We start from the raw sequence: 12,100 nt of genomic DNA, 5'->3' as shown, positions 1-12,100 counted from the left end.
TGCTCTGAGGAACGCCAGTCTCCAGGTTCTTCCCAGGCCTCTTCTCGCTCGCGACACCGCAGAGAACCTTTGGGATGCTTCGCATTGCGCCATCAAGCCATGTGAGCCTCCGCCTGCCAGGGGCCTTTTCAGGCTCTGCTGGAGTAGAATAACAGAAGACAGTTTGAGCGCCTCACACCATGTCCAAGGTATGAACTCCAAATCATCCAATATCAGTCGTGTCAAGTGTTAGAAAACACAAAACAAAGTTGAAATTGTGCATCAGAGGCAGAATATTTCATAACACCCGTTACCAGACTGGATTGTATTCTGGTCGGTCAGTCGATGAATTACAAAATAGTTTACAATACACGTACACGATGAACTATATTGTATTGTATCAATTGTATCAATTGATCGGTTTCGTCTCGTGTAATGTTCCCTGATCGTGTTCACCTGGTGTATATTTATATAATTGTATAAAACTATCCTGTTCGTGTCTGTTCGCCGTCGGGTTATTGTGTGTGTAGATGTTCCCCTGTCTCGTGTATTTTATATTAAACCCCTGTCCTGTGATTGTGCGAATGCGTCCTCCTTTAGAACATAAAGTCTAAAGTTTGCGATAATGCATAATTAAAACTGTGTAAGACAGAATCTGAGATGGTGAATGAATGGGAGATGATCTGTTTTTTAATAAAGACACCCTGCAGACTCTGGCAACAGATGAAATGCACGTTACTTTGGTTTTCTCACTATTATAAATACAATGCAGCAATGAAGACATGAAATATATTAGAATATTTGTTGCCGGGTTTGTCTTTATTTGTAATGATTTATTCGGTCCTCTGGGTAGGTCAGGTTAGCACAACATGCCACCTTTAAGAAAATCTCTCTGATGGAAATCAGCCCTTTGATCTGGACAGTGACAGGTCTGACTCGGGCCCGGCGCATTGGGGACCGTTTTGTCACTCTGCTAATCGGCGCTCGCAGCGACCGGGCGCTATTTCAGACACAGACGCACGGCAGCGCATTCGCACCAAAGTTGTGAAGCCGGCCGTCGCGGCTCGCCTGACAGGGGCCGGCCTTGCCGGGACTTATTTAGCTCCGGCGTGAAATGAAGCTCTGCGGCGTGGCTCGCTGGTGAGGCAGCCGACCTTCTGGGGCTCTCCGGCCTCCGTCTCCAGATGGAAATATCACCCGAGGAGCGCCCCGCTGGGCGAGGGGGGCCGAGCATCATGTGGACGTGGATAGCTGAGATGTCTCTATTTCCAGCCGAGGTGAAGATGATACATTCCTCCCTCCAGGATGCAGAAGGAGAGGAGCTCGCCGGGCGTCTGGACACCCTCGGGGTCCTAATGACCTACACCATTCTGCAGTCACACCTCGCCGTCCGCTACTGAAGTCCCCGGGTCTGGGGGAGCCCATAAACGCACCACCTGTTGCCTGTAAATCCCTTGGCGCAGTAGCAGGAATCCTGAAAACACGGCCCTCTCCTGTTGACTTGACCTTTCAGAGGCATGTCCACCAGGGACGTGTCCAATTAATGCCACTCAGTCCCGTGCTAATATGGGAGTAATTAGATTGGTAAAGGTGAAAGAGTGCTGGGGACACTTGTCAGGATGGGATCAACATTCCCTGGCCTGGGGCGGAGCAGAGCCCCGGAAAATAGAGGAGGGCCAATAAAAACAGGACAAGTTATTTCCATTTCCACGGGAATTTCTGGAGCAGGTATTTTCACTCAAATGATCATGACATGTCCCATGACAGGGACTTTCATTATAACACACTGCAGAGTACAGGGGAAGGGTTCTTCCCACAGATTCCTGGAAGGTGACAGCAGCAACGTCACACATTTTCTTCAGCCTCTGTCCATAGAACATTCCCGTCGCTTAACAAGCGCCTGTAAAAAGTTTATGGTAAATTCTTTACTTCTTTATTGCACTGAACATGAGTGATATTAAGAATCTTCATGCATTTTTATTCATGGAATATTGACGGCGGCAAAACACAAGGACAATGCCACTCTGTAGCCTTGATAACCAACAAGCAATTTTCACGAACACGCTTCCAATAACTGCGGAAAAATGCGTTTGGGAACCGAGGCTTCAAATAATGTTTTAGAAGAGATTGCGTTTATGGGTGAAAGGACCTTCGCATCAAATCTCGCATTTTCTAGCAGTACTTAAATAAGCCATAAATAAGACGTACAAATATTTTTTTTTGTTCAGTTCAACAATGAAATAATATGAAAAGCTAAGTAGAAAACACATGTGGTGTTTAAACATGTTTTACAAGAGCGCTGCATCTCCCCCGCCATGCAAAGAGCACGAAGCAGGCGGCTGAATGGATGAAGGTGACGTGGCGGGTCGCTACCGGCGAAGAGGGCCGACCGCGGAGAGCGCGATGAGTAATAAAAATACCCAGCAGCCCCTTGGGCGCTGCTCTCCGAGTCTGAAGTGGGTTCTCTCCCACGTAAGGGCCGGGGGAAGACCAGAGGTGTCGAGTAGAGACATTCATCTCCTGAACGAATGTACGGTCACGACAACGCGCCCGGGCTCGCACGACCCGGGACCGCCTTTCTTGCCTCTCGCGCTCGGTACCGGTTCATCACCAGCGGCCTCGGCGGCGTCTTAATGGACGACGTTTGATTGGCACCGCGCGGGTCGAACGTACAGCCGCAGAATCTGCTGAGTGGAAAAGGCGCGAGATTAATCCGGGCCTTTCTCTGGCGCCGGGCGAGAGAGCAGCTGCCTCTCCAGGCGGTTCCATTTCCACCCGACTGTTTCTCGTAACGGGCCGAACCGGCGGCTCGGCGCTTTTTTACGCCGTTTTTCTCTGTTCTCCAGTCACGCAGGCGTTCCCAGCGGGCCTGAGCACGTGCAGCGCCGACCCGTTCGGGAGGAGGAACAAAAAACGAAAAAGAATCCAGCCTCCTGCGGTTCTGTCCTGAACTGCGTCAGAACGCATTTAAACGAGCGCTGCGGCGTGACTGCCCGCTCTTATCGGAGCGCCGCAGAACCGCTCCGTGCGGCGGCCTGAATGCGGATTGGGAACCGGCGCCACGGGAGATCGCTGGAGCCGAAGTCTCCACTCATGGTACCGCAGTGGGGCCTTTATAGCCTTGTCCTGAACAACGAGTGCAGTCGTGAGTCGGGGGACAAGGACGCTCCTGACGGATTCAGGTGCTGTTTTAGGCCCCGCCCACATGAGAACCGGTTCTTGGCTTCGTTATCTGAAATGTTGTTGTCCACACAGAGATGCGGAGAACGTCCCGGACGCTTTTTTAAAACGTCAGGTTGGAGGCTGGGCTGATACGTCAGCGTTTTCACAAAAAAGCCGCTTGGCCATCCACGCAAACAAAATTCTCTGTTCTGGGTCCCCCGAGTTGTTGTCTCTTCTCTGTGTGGACGCAAGACCAGATCGCATAGAACTGTTCCTGTTTTTGGGAGAGAAACGTTCTTGTGTGGACGGAGCCCCAGTCTTGAGATCACTTCTTCGTGTGCTTGGTGTCAAACACGTTTCTAGTTGGATTTCTGCATCGGACCTACACGTGTGGAGATTCACTGCCAGAAGAGAGGACATTGGAACCCACCAAGTACCACAAAACTACAGAAGATCCCAATCACAGCACCTATCTTTGTGGATTTGAGCCTGATGGTTGGGAAACCTTTGAGCCCTGAGAGACCTTGGCCTTAGGACATAGGACCATCCCAACCGGCTGCCCAACCGGCTTCACTTTCCACCTGGGCGTGGCTGTGGGGCAAATTTTAATACATTCATTCGGAAGGCATAGGGTTTTTTTTTTTCTGACACACACACAGGCTTTTTGTCCAAAACATCCTACCAGGTCCCATCAGGCAAATGTGAGCATCCACCCTTTCATAGTGTCTGCTCTGGGACTTTGGATCTTCTGCATGATTGGAGTGAATAATCAGTGTCGTGAGGGACACAGGGACACAAACTGAGATTAAATCGAAAACGAGTCACCAATCCATCTGCTCTCCTTCACTGTAGAGCCAAGGTGATTCTGTTTCTCTCACTTAATAAGCGGACGTAGACAGTAGTGGCCGAGAGGGTGACACACCCACACCCATGAAAAAGAAGTCCCAGGTTCAAACCCCACTTACTAAATGAGCAGTCTGCAGTGGTTTTTAGGTGAATTTTGCTGTTATGGTATTTTTGCAGGTGAAAGAACATTGCATGCTGGGAGTCAGATGTTTTAATTGTTTATATGATACTTTGGTGTTTTCTGGGATCAACAAAACGGCTTTCATTCACCATTTATATGGGGCTCGGACCATGCTGGTGAGATCGGGGTAAACCTGGGGTGAGGCATGTCAGAGGGTTGTAGAGAACGGTCCACGACATGAGGATCTAGATACGATTTCAGTCTTCTGCTCGCAGAGCTCGTCGTTGTCAGTCTGCGTTCGCTGAGGACTGTTACCATGACAACGACGCACAATGGGAGACCTTGACCTAATCGCAGCACGCCGCTCCGCTATGGACGCGGTGTTATGATGATGATGAGATTTGATTATCCTCTTTAACAAACTCATATGCTGTAAGCTGGTGGGAGTGTCGCCCACGTTTGCTCTCTAATTACACAGATGAGTAGGTTTACACGGGAGCTGTCAGCTGATCCCTTCAAACAGGAAGTTCGGCTCCATGCTTCCACATGATCGATGTTATTTCTGCCTCAATTAGTCGCATTTGTCTGGTTTATATCAAACTGAAATTAAAAACACAGATGCGCTGCTGTGATGCGTACGCGTCTGCAGATGGAGGACCAGCCCGAAGGCAACGTGATTCTTCTGAACTCAAATTGTTTCTGTAAAAATCATATATATTTTTTGCATTACTTAAGGAGGTAAGAACATTGCCCAAGGCCTCACACTGCCTTAAACAGTTTGTCTTCTTCCCATGAGTTGGTAGTAGCCTAGTCGGTAACTCACTTGCCTATGAATCAGAAGACCACAAAGTCCCAGTGTCATGATCCGGAGTTCGGACCGGAGTTTCATGTTCGTCCTGAGTTATTATGTTTCCTGATCGTGTTCACCTGTGTATGATTGTATAAAGCTGCCCTTTTCGTGTCTGTTTGCCGTCGGGTCAATGTTTGGTGATGTTCCCCTTGTCCTGTCTACCATGTATTAAATCCCTGTCTCATGTCATCGTGCGAGACACCCAAGTTCGAACCACATTTACTACCATCGTGTCCCTGAGCAAGACACTTAACCCTGAGTGTCTCCATGGGGGGACACTCTCGATAAGGGGGTCTGGTAAATTCCAGGGTTAAAGCCATGTCTTATGTGTACGTTTCTGATGAAACGTACCGTGATTTCATGTCAGCGTATGGTATTAAGTGGCCTTTGATTTGTAGGTTGGTGCATTATGCTGATCATGAACTATGATGAAATGAGCTTTTAACATCCGTGACTCACCGTTTCTCCTCACCAACCTTCATCCAGCCTGATGAATCTGTGAGCTGCCCATGAGCTTCGTTAATAATTATGGCTCCTTCTCCCCGCAGCGTCTGCATGCACGATATCTGGTACCAGGGGCTGGGCGGCTCTTCCCCAGCCTGATAAGGGGCACTTGGCCTGTCTGCCGGTCCACTTCAGGTCAGTCCTGTCGGTGTGAGAGACAGCAGCGGACGCCTGTCTGATGAACGAAGCTTTTTTTTTTTTTTTTTGGTTGGAGCAGAGTGTGGAAATAAGAAAATGGAAAGTCAATTTTGCACACCTTGTGAAGGTCAAACACTTCTCAGATTTCACTCCACAAACAGCCACTCAATAACAGGCCACTGACCTACAAAATGCAAAAGGAATACATTTTCGACAAATGACCGGATGTGCGAAGCAAATGAATAAAATATAACATCAAGAAAAACAGTAGTGAGGTAAATAATTCATTAGTCAACCCAGAACATTTCCAACAGATCTTATGGGGTGTTGCTGGTGTGCGGTGAGTGAAGGTTGCTCCATCTGGTCTGGTCACACAGTTTCAGAACTCCTGAAACCTGCCACAGATTTACATTATCCAGAGTGACACAATGGTAGTAAGTGGGGTTTGAACCTCTGACCTTGTGGTTTTCTGGTTTATGGGCGTGTGTGTTACTACCCCCCCTACCACCTAGAATGACTATGCTGCCCCCTGTCCACCACCAGAAGATTTGTGCCAACTGGAAAACTTGGTCCTAGAGCATGTGCTCATCTGATCAATCATGTTTTAGAAAATGTGGACCAACAGGTAGTTGAGAATTTATGGATTTCAGCAATACTGAACTTTGCATTGAAGATTTCTGCAGATTATTGGACCTCTTCATGCAGGTGCCACTTTCAGAATGATCCCTAAAACGTTAAATGAAGTCATTTATTTCATTTGCAGTCGCAATGCTGGGGTACTAAATGGAGAAAGCAGGTCGTTTCCTGCCTATTCTCCCACTAGGTGGCACTGTTCAGCTTTATTAAGTCTTTTGAAGTGGCGCTTGACAAAACACACACACGCACACACACGCACGCCCACCCACACGCTCAAATGTCTGCAAAACTGCACACTGTGTTTGGGTAGATAAGGACAACTGTGGTTCTGACCCATGCTGACGGTATAATGTGGCTATATAGTCTAAATGAGCAGAAGAAAGGAGGGGACACCTCACAATTAAGATGCTCCTGAGAAGCGCCATTCTGCTCGGGCACTGATAAATTAATGAGCGCTCACCCTCCTCCATAAAGTCATTTCTAACCGGGCTGGAACACAGGAAAGCGGCACCGTTCAGACTAAATGAAGAATGTAATTGCGCCCCGAGTGCGTTCCCGCTGCTGATTTATTGAGGAGCAGCTCCGGCTCCTGCAGCAGCAGATGTCCTCCAGGCCTGATTCGGATGAGAATGACGTGCTGTTGTGGCTCTGTTGCCTGTCTCAGTCTTCATCCATCTCGTGGCTGTGTCCACCGCAACTTCTCATTAAACGAAGCCTGCTTGCGTAGGGTTCCTCAGCAACCAGAAACTCCTGGTAGAAACATCTAGAACATAACACCAATTACAGGAACAATAAAAATATTGATAAATGATCCAATGACACCAAGAACAACGATGAACAAATTTAAGGTTATAAAGAAGCAAATCTGATGAATCATCCAAATGAATGTTAAATGAGGCTGATATGATCCAAATCTCAAACACCGGAACCTGTCTTGTGAACATTGGAACATTTATGGAAGAACATTTGTTTTGAACACAATATATGAAAATTAAGAATAGAAATAATAAAGATGAAGGTGGTCATAAGATACTGGTCCAAATGTGCAACGTGTTCTGTTGGGGGCATGCTGGGTTGGACTTAAAACGTTCCTGATGTTGGGTGGAAAGAAGGTCCAACAGACCTCTGTGGCCACTGATCTAAAAGCCCAGTTCACTGTACTGGACGAGGCTGATCTGGGTGGTGGTGGCCTGTTCTGCATCACCACTTCACCAGGCCCGTGCACTGGTCTGGATGGAAGCCCGGGATGAATCGGGCTCCTGCATCGGCTCTTCTTCTATAAAACGCTGCTTTTCAGGACGTTTACGCTTGTAAAATCTGATGTGAATTACCCACGTTCCTCTGCGTGCTCCTCTGCCGAGGGGGAGGTGGCGGCGAGGCTGGTGCAGGAGCCCAGCTCCTCTGTAAAGTGACAGCGGTGCGGCTAAAGGGGTGGGCGGTGAACAAGCAGCGCAGCGGGAAGGAAGCCCGAGGCTCTTCTCTCCGCATCACAGCGCCGGAGTCCGGACCGGCAGCGCCGTGGACCGAGTCCACAGACAGCTCCATCTACACGGCACCCTGGGACTGACGCAGGGGGTTCGGCTTCGCCGCAGATCACAGGAGAGACGCAGCCTGGAAGCCACAAAACCTGAACACGGAGAACACGAACTGTTCTCCCGTAGAACAGATGAAAGGAAGAAGGCAAACCGTTCAGATGAAGGATAAGTGAATTTGAACCGCACATCTCTTTTCTGTATGAAGATGTCTGAAGGTCGAGCATTCACCATGAGATGAGTCTAGCACATCTGTCACCAAGCAGTGGGCAGCCATGAAAGGCCCCCAGGGACCAGTGTGTGGACCTCGGTGGCACCTTGACGGCTCCACAACCTTTCGGCTCCATCACCTCTAGGCCAGCACGGCCCATGATGCATCTGTTGCTTCAGTGGATTTACTGCAGGTGTTGTACGTGCCTTCGCCAGTGTGTGTGTGTGTGTGTGTAACCTACAGTAACCCCGACCTGGACGAGATGCTGCAGGAACCGAATGAATATTTCAGGACGCTGCTGATGCAGGATACTTGCCCTTGTTTTAAAGCAGGAACAGCAGGACGGCTCTCCACCCTGAAACCCGCATGAAATTATCCAGCCACCTGCCAGCTGATTACACCGTGCAGCAGGGCTAATGGCCACCGTTCGTTTGTCCCACACTAGCTTCTAAATTTGAGATATTCCGTTTTTTCTTTTTTTTCTTCCTGTGGGGTGTTTTATCCAATCACACAGCTCGAATAGATGCCAGCCAGCAGCAGAATCACAGCACTACAGAACGAACTGGAAATGTCAGTAAAAATGGTGTAGGTATTCTGTGTGTGTGTGATGGACTATAAAAGGTTGTTCCTGTCAGAATCTCTAGGTTGGGCTCCATCTATTCTGAACTGGAACAGCGAGTTGAGGGAAATGGAAGTTGGACGTTAACTAATGCAGCGCTGACTTCATTCTGTTATGATAAACCTTTTATAAAACATACAAATGTACAGTTAGAATGTGAGTTTTAAATATGTTTATTAGACTTTTTACAGCATCCTGCATCTCACAGATGTAGATGTGAAGTTGTAAAAATTGATATATTTTAACACCAATATCTTATTTATCTTATAATGCACCAAAAATCTCCATGTTGGTAGTGAAGTGGTCTGTCAAGGTTTAAATCATGCAGAATGAAGGAAGTAGGGTGTGTGAGAGATGTCAATCTACCCAAAGGCTCCTCCACTTTTTAAAACTTTGTCATGAAAAAAATAATTATACCCCAGTAAAATGGACTGTGTGGGTAGATAGTTGCTCTTCTCCGCATACAGCTAACCGCCATTGAAGACAATCTTGTTTATTGATCATGTCTTACTAAGCCTCAGAATTCATGCTCTTCTAATAAATGCACAGCGTCATGACCTTTGCACAAATCATGTTTTTTTTTTCCCCGATGATAATTTTGTCACACATTCCATGATGATCACAACAGCCAACCCCGAACCTTTTTTTCTCCACACCCTTTTCCCACACCCTCGGAATGGGGAGCTATTGACCAACGGCCAGTTGTTTACTTGCACTGGGTGTGTGTTATGGCACAGTTTATGAGGCTCTAATTCGTTTATGCACCCTGGGATTACTTTATTATTGTCGGTAATTTGCTAACCCACAGTGAAGGCAAATTGAAAAGTTGCAGGATAGGAGGAGATGAGAGCAGCGGACCACAGAGCCAATCAGAGGTCCCCACTGCTTCATGTGTGGGCCCTGCGAACACGTTGTGAAAATGAATTATGACTTGTGTAATGTGTTTCATTCCGGTGGAAATAATTATCGCAGACGAATTGGAGCAGCTTAGCGAGCTGATTGAACGCGGCTGATTAGAAAACACGATCGTCACAATGGGTTGTAAGCACCCACACCTTCTTTCACTCAGAAGACACTGGACCTTTCATGTGAACTGAGGTGCATCTTCTCACAGAGCTGATTCAACCTGACCCGGAACTGCTCTGCGTTCATCATGTTAATTGGATTGTCATTTGTACTTTGTACTTGTATTCAATTACAGCATTGCACCACGTTACCCAGACAACACCCAACGAGGTGCATCCGGGCGTTCACTAATAACCCCAGTAGCACAGAGCTTCATTAAAACTGTCCTTACTTAAAAAAGTGCTTGAGGAGAACCAATTAGCATCCCGTGTAAATATTCCAACTGTGTAAAGCAGTGATCCTGGAACATCCTGGGTTCTCAAACAGCAGGTGACCACCACAACGATCACGGCCAGACGGAGAACATCATCTTGATACATCTACATTTACATTTGCAGCATTTGTCAGACGCACTTATCCAGAGCGACTTACAATCAGTAGTTACAGGGACAGTCCCCCCCTGGAGACACTCAGGGTTAAGTGTCTTGCTCAGGGACACAATGGTAGTAAGTGGGGGATTTAAACCTGGGTCTTCTGGTTCACAGGCCAGCGTGTTACCCACTAAGCTACCCTACATACCTTGATACCTTGACTGGAGGCAACAAGGATCCAACTGCTGGGAAACTGTCACAGAAATCCTGGCAGAGGTTTCGAAATGGAGGCAGCCGCCACCAATTCACGCTGGCACTTTCCTCATCGTTCACAGGGAAAGCGTTTCGAATTCAACGAGAGTGTAAGTAAGCCCAGAGGAGCTTTAGAGAGTTCTCACGTCTGGCCACATCAGGTGAAAAGCTTAAGAGTGATGGACCTAAGGTCATCTTGTAAAGGTCAAAGGTCTTTGATTGTGTCTCGGGTGCAGCGTAATTAGGGGTGGAATGTATTAAATTAAATTATAGATTATGGAAGTTTTATAGGAATTATTGCATTTAAATTGGACATGTAGATCAGGGGATGGTTGTCTGCTCAATTGATTCGCCGAAAGTGTGATGCTGGATGCCCTGTGACAGAAACACGTGACAAAAATACTGTGACATGTGTCCTTAGTGGCTGGGTTCTGAAAATACAGCTGTAATTCACAATAAATATGGACGCGGAGTCGGGAATTAACATAAAAGTCGTCGGTGTGTCGGCACGTCAACTTCAGTCGATGCCCCCTGAGAGAAGATGAAAAGTCGTGTGGGTTTTTTTTCCTTTCTCCGGTGCTTGATGGAAGGCGGTCAGACATTTTACTAAACACCTAAAGAAGTATGAGCGACCTCTCCCAGCGTTACGCCCAGCTGAACCCTGCCTGGCAGGGAGGAGGACGAACTTCCGGTCTGTGGTACCTATCTTTTCCGTTTTTTTGCTGCTTCTAAATTTGTTTCGACGATTGGTGTTTCGCACGTTGGTTTTATTCAATTTGTCAATGTAATAAAAATTAGCTAAATTTAGCTACAATTAATAAATAAAATGAAATAATAAAAATTTTGTTGTTTGTAAAATTATATGTTAATCTGATTAGCAATTCTCGAGTCGCTGCTGCCATCTGATGTGTTTTTAACTATCGCAAAAGAGAGATGCGAAAATGGATGCTGAGGAGGTGAAACGGAGGATAGACTATATTTGATTATATTTGAAACCTGCAGATTTCCCAACATTTCCATTCCCTTTAATCGAGCGCAAAACAAAAGCTGTGTTTGTCGGGTCAAGTCGAGCTAAGTTTTTAGGCCTGATTACAGCTGTACCACAGCGGTCCTAAAATAAAAGAAACCGACAACCAGAGACACTCATCTTTTTTTCTATTGTATGTTCCAGGATCTGAACGATTGCGTTCAGACATGTTTTATAGAACGCAGATCTTCATGAGACCTGAGGCTGAATGTTTCTATTGATCAATTAATACAATTTTAAAAGAATAGAAACTTTAATATTTGATGAATGTATTTAGAATGAACACAAAGGCTGTGTGGCGCACAGGCAGAGTTGAATAAAAGAAGTACTGCTTGCCATTGTATCTTTTTTATTAATGATGCTGCCTAGACACGTCACACTAAAACAGTTCCTCTCGATGTACATCTGTCGGTTCTACACCAGAGTGTTGTTTATACAGGGCAGCGGTGGCCTAGCGGGTAAGGAACTGGACCGTGCCGCCTTTCATGGCCACCCACTGCTCACTAATGGTTAAATGCAGAGGACGCATGCTTTCTGTGCATCGTAATGACAATACGATGACAGGCGCCCGGGGGAGCAGTGTGTGCGGGACAGTACTTTGCTCGGTGGCACCTCAATTTCTGATTATGGGGCCGCTTCCTTAACCGCTAGGCCACCACTGCCCGATAATGGCAACCAAAATAAATGACACGAGAGTAACGGGGCTGTTTTATAAGTTTTATATGTTTGTAAGTAGATATACAAAAAGCACACAAAAATGAACAGAAACTAAAAGCAAAACACAACC

The sequence above is a fragment of the Denticeps clupeoides genome, chromosome 12 (assembly GCF_900700375.1).
Source record: "Denticeps clupeoides chromosome 12, fDenClu1.1, whole genome shotgun sequence".
In the NCBI taxonomy this organism is placed as follows: domain Eukaryota; kingdom Metazoa; phylum Chordata; class Actinopteri; order Clupeiformes; family Denticipitidae; genus Denticeps; species Denticeps clupeoides.
This window is presented reverse-complemented; position numbering follows the sequence as displayed.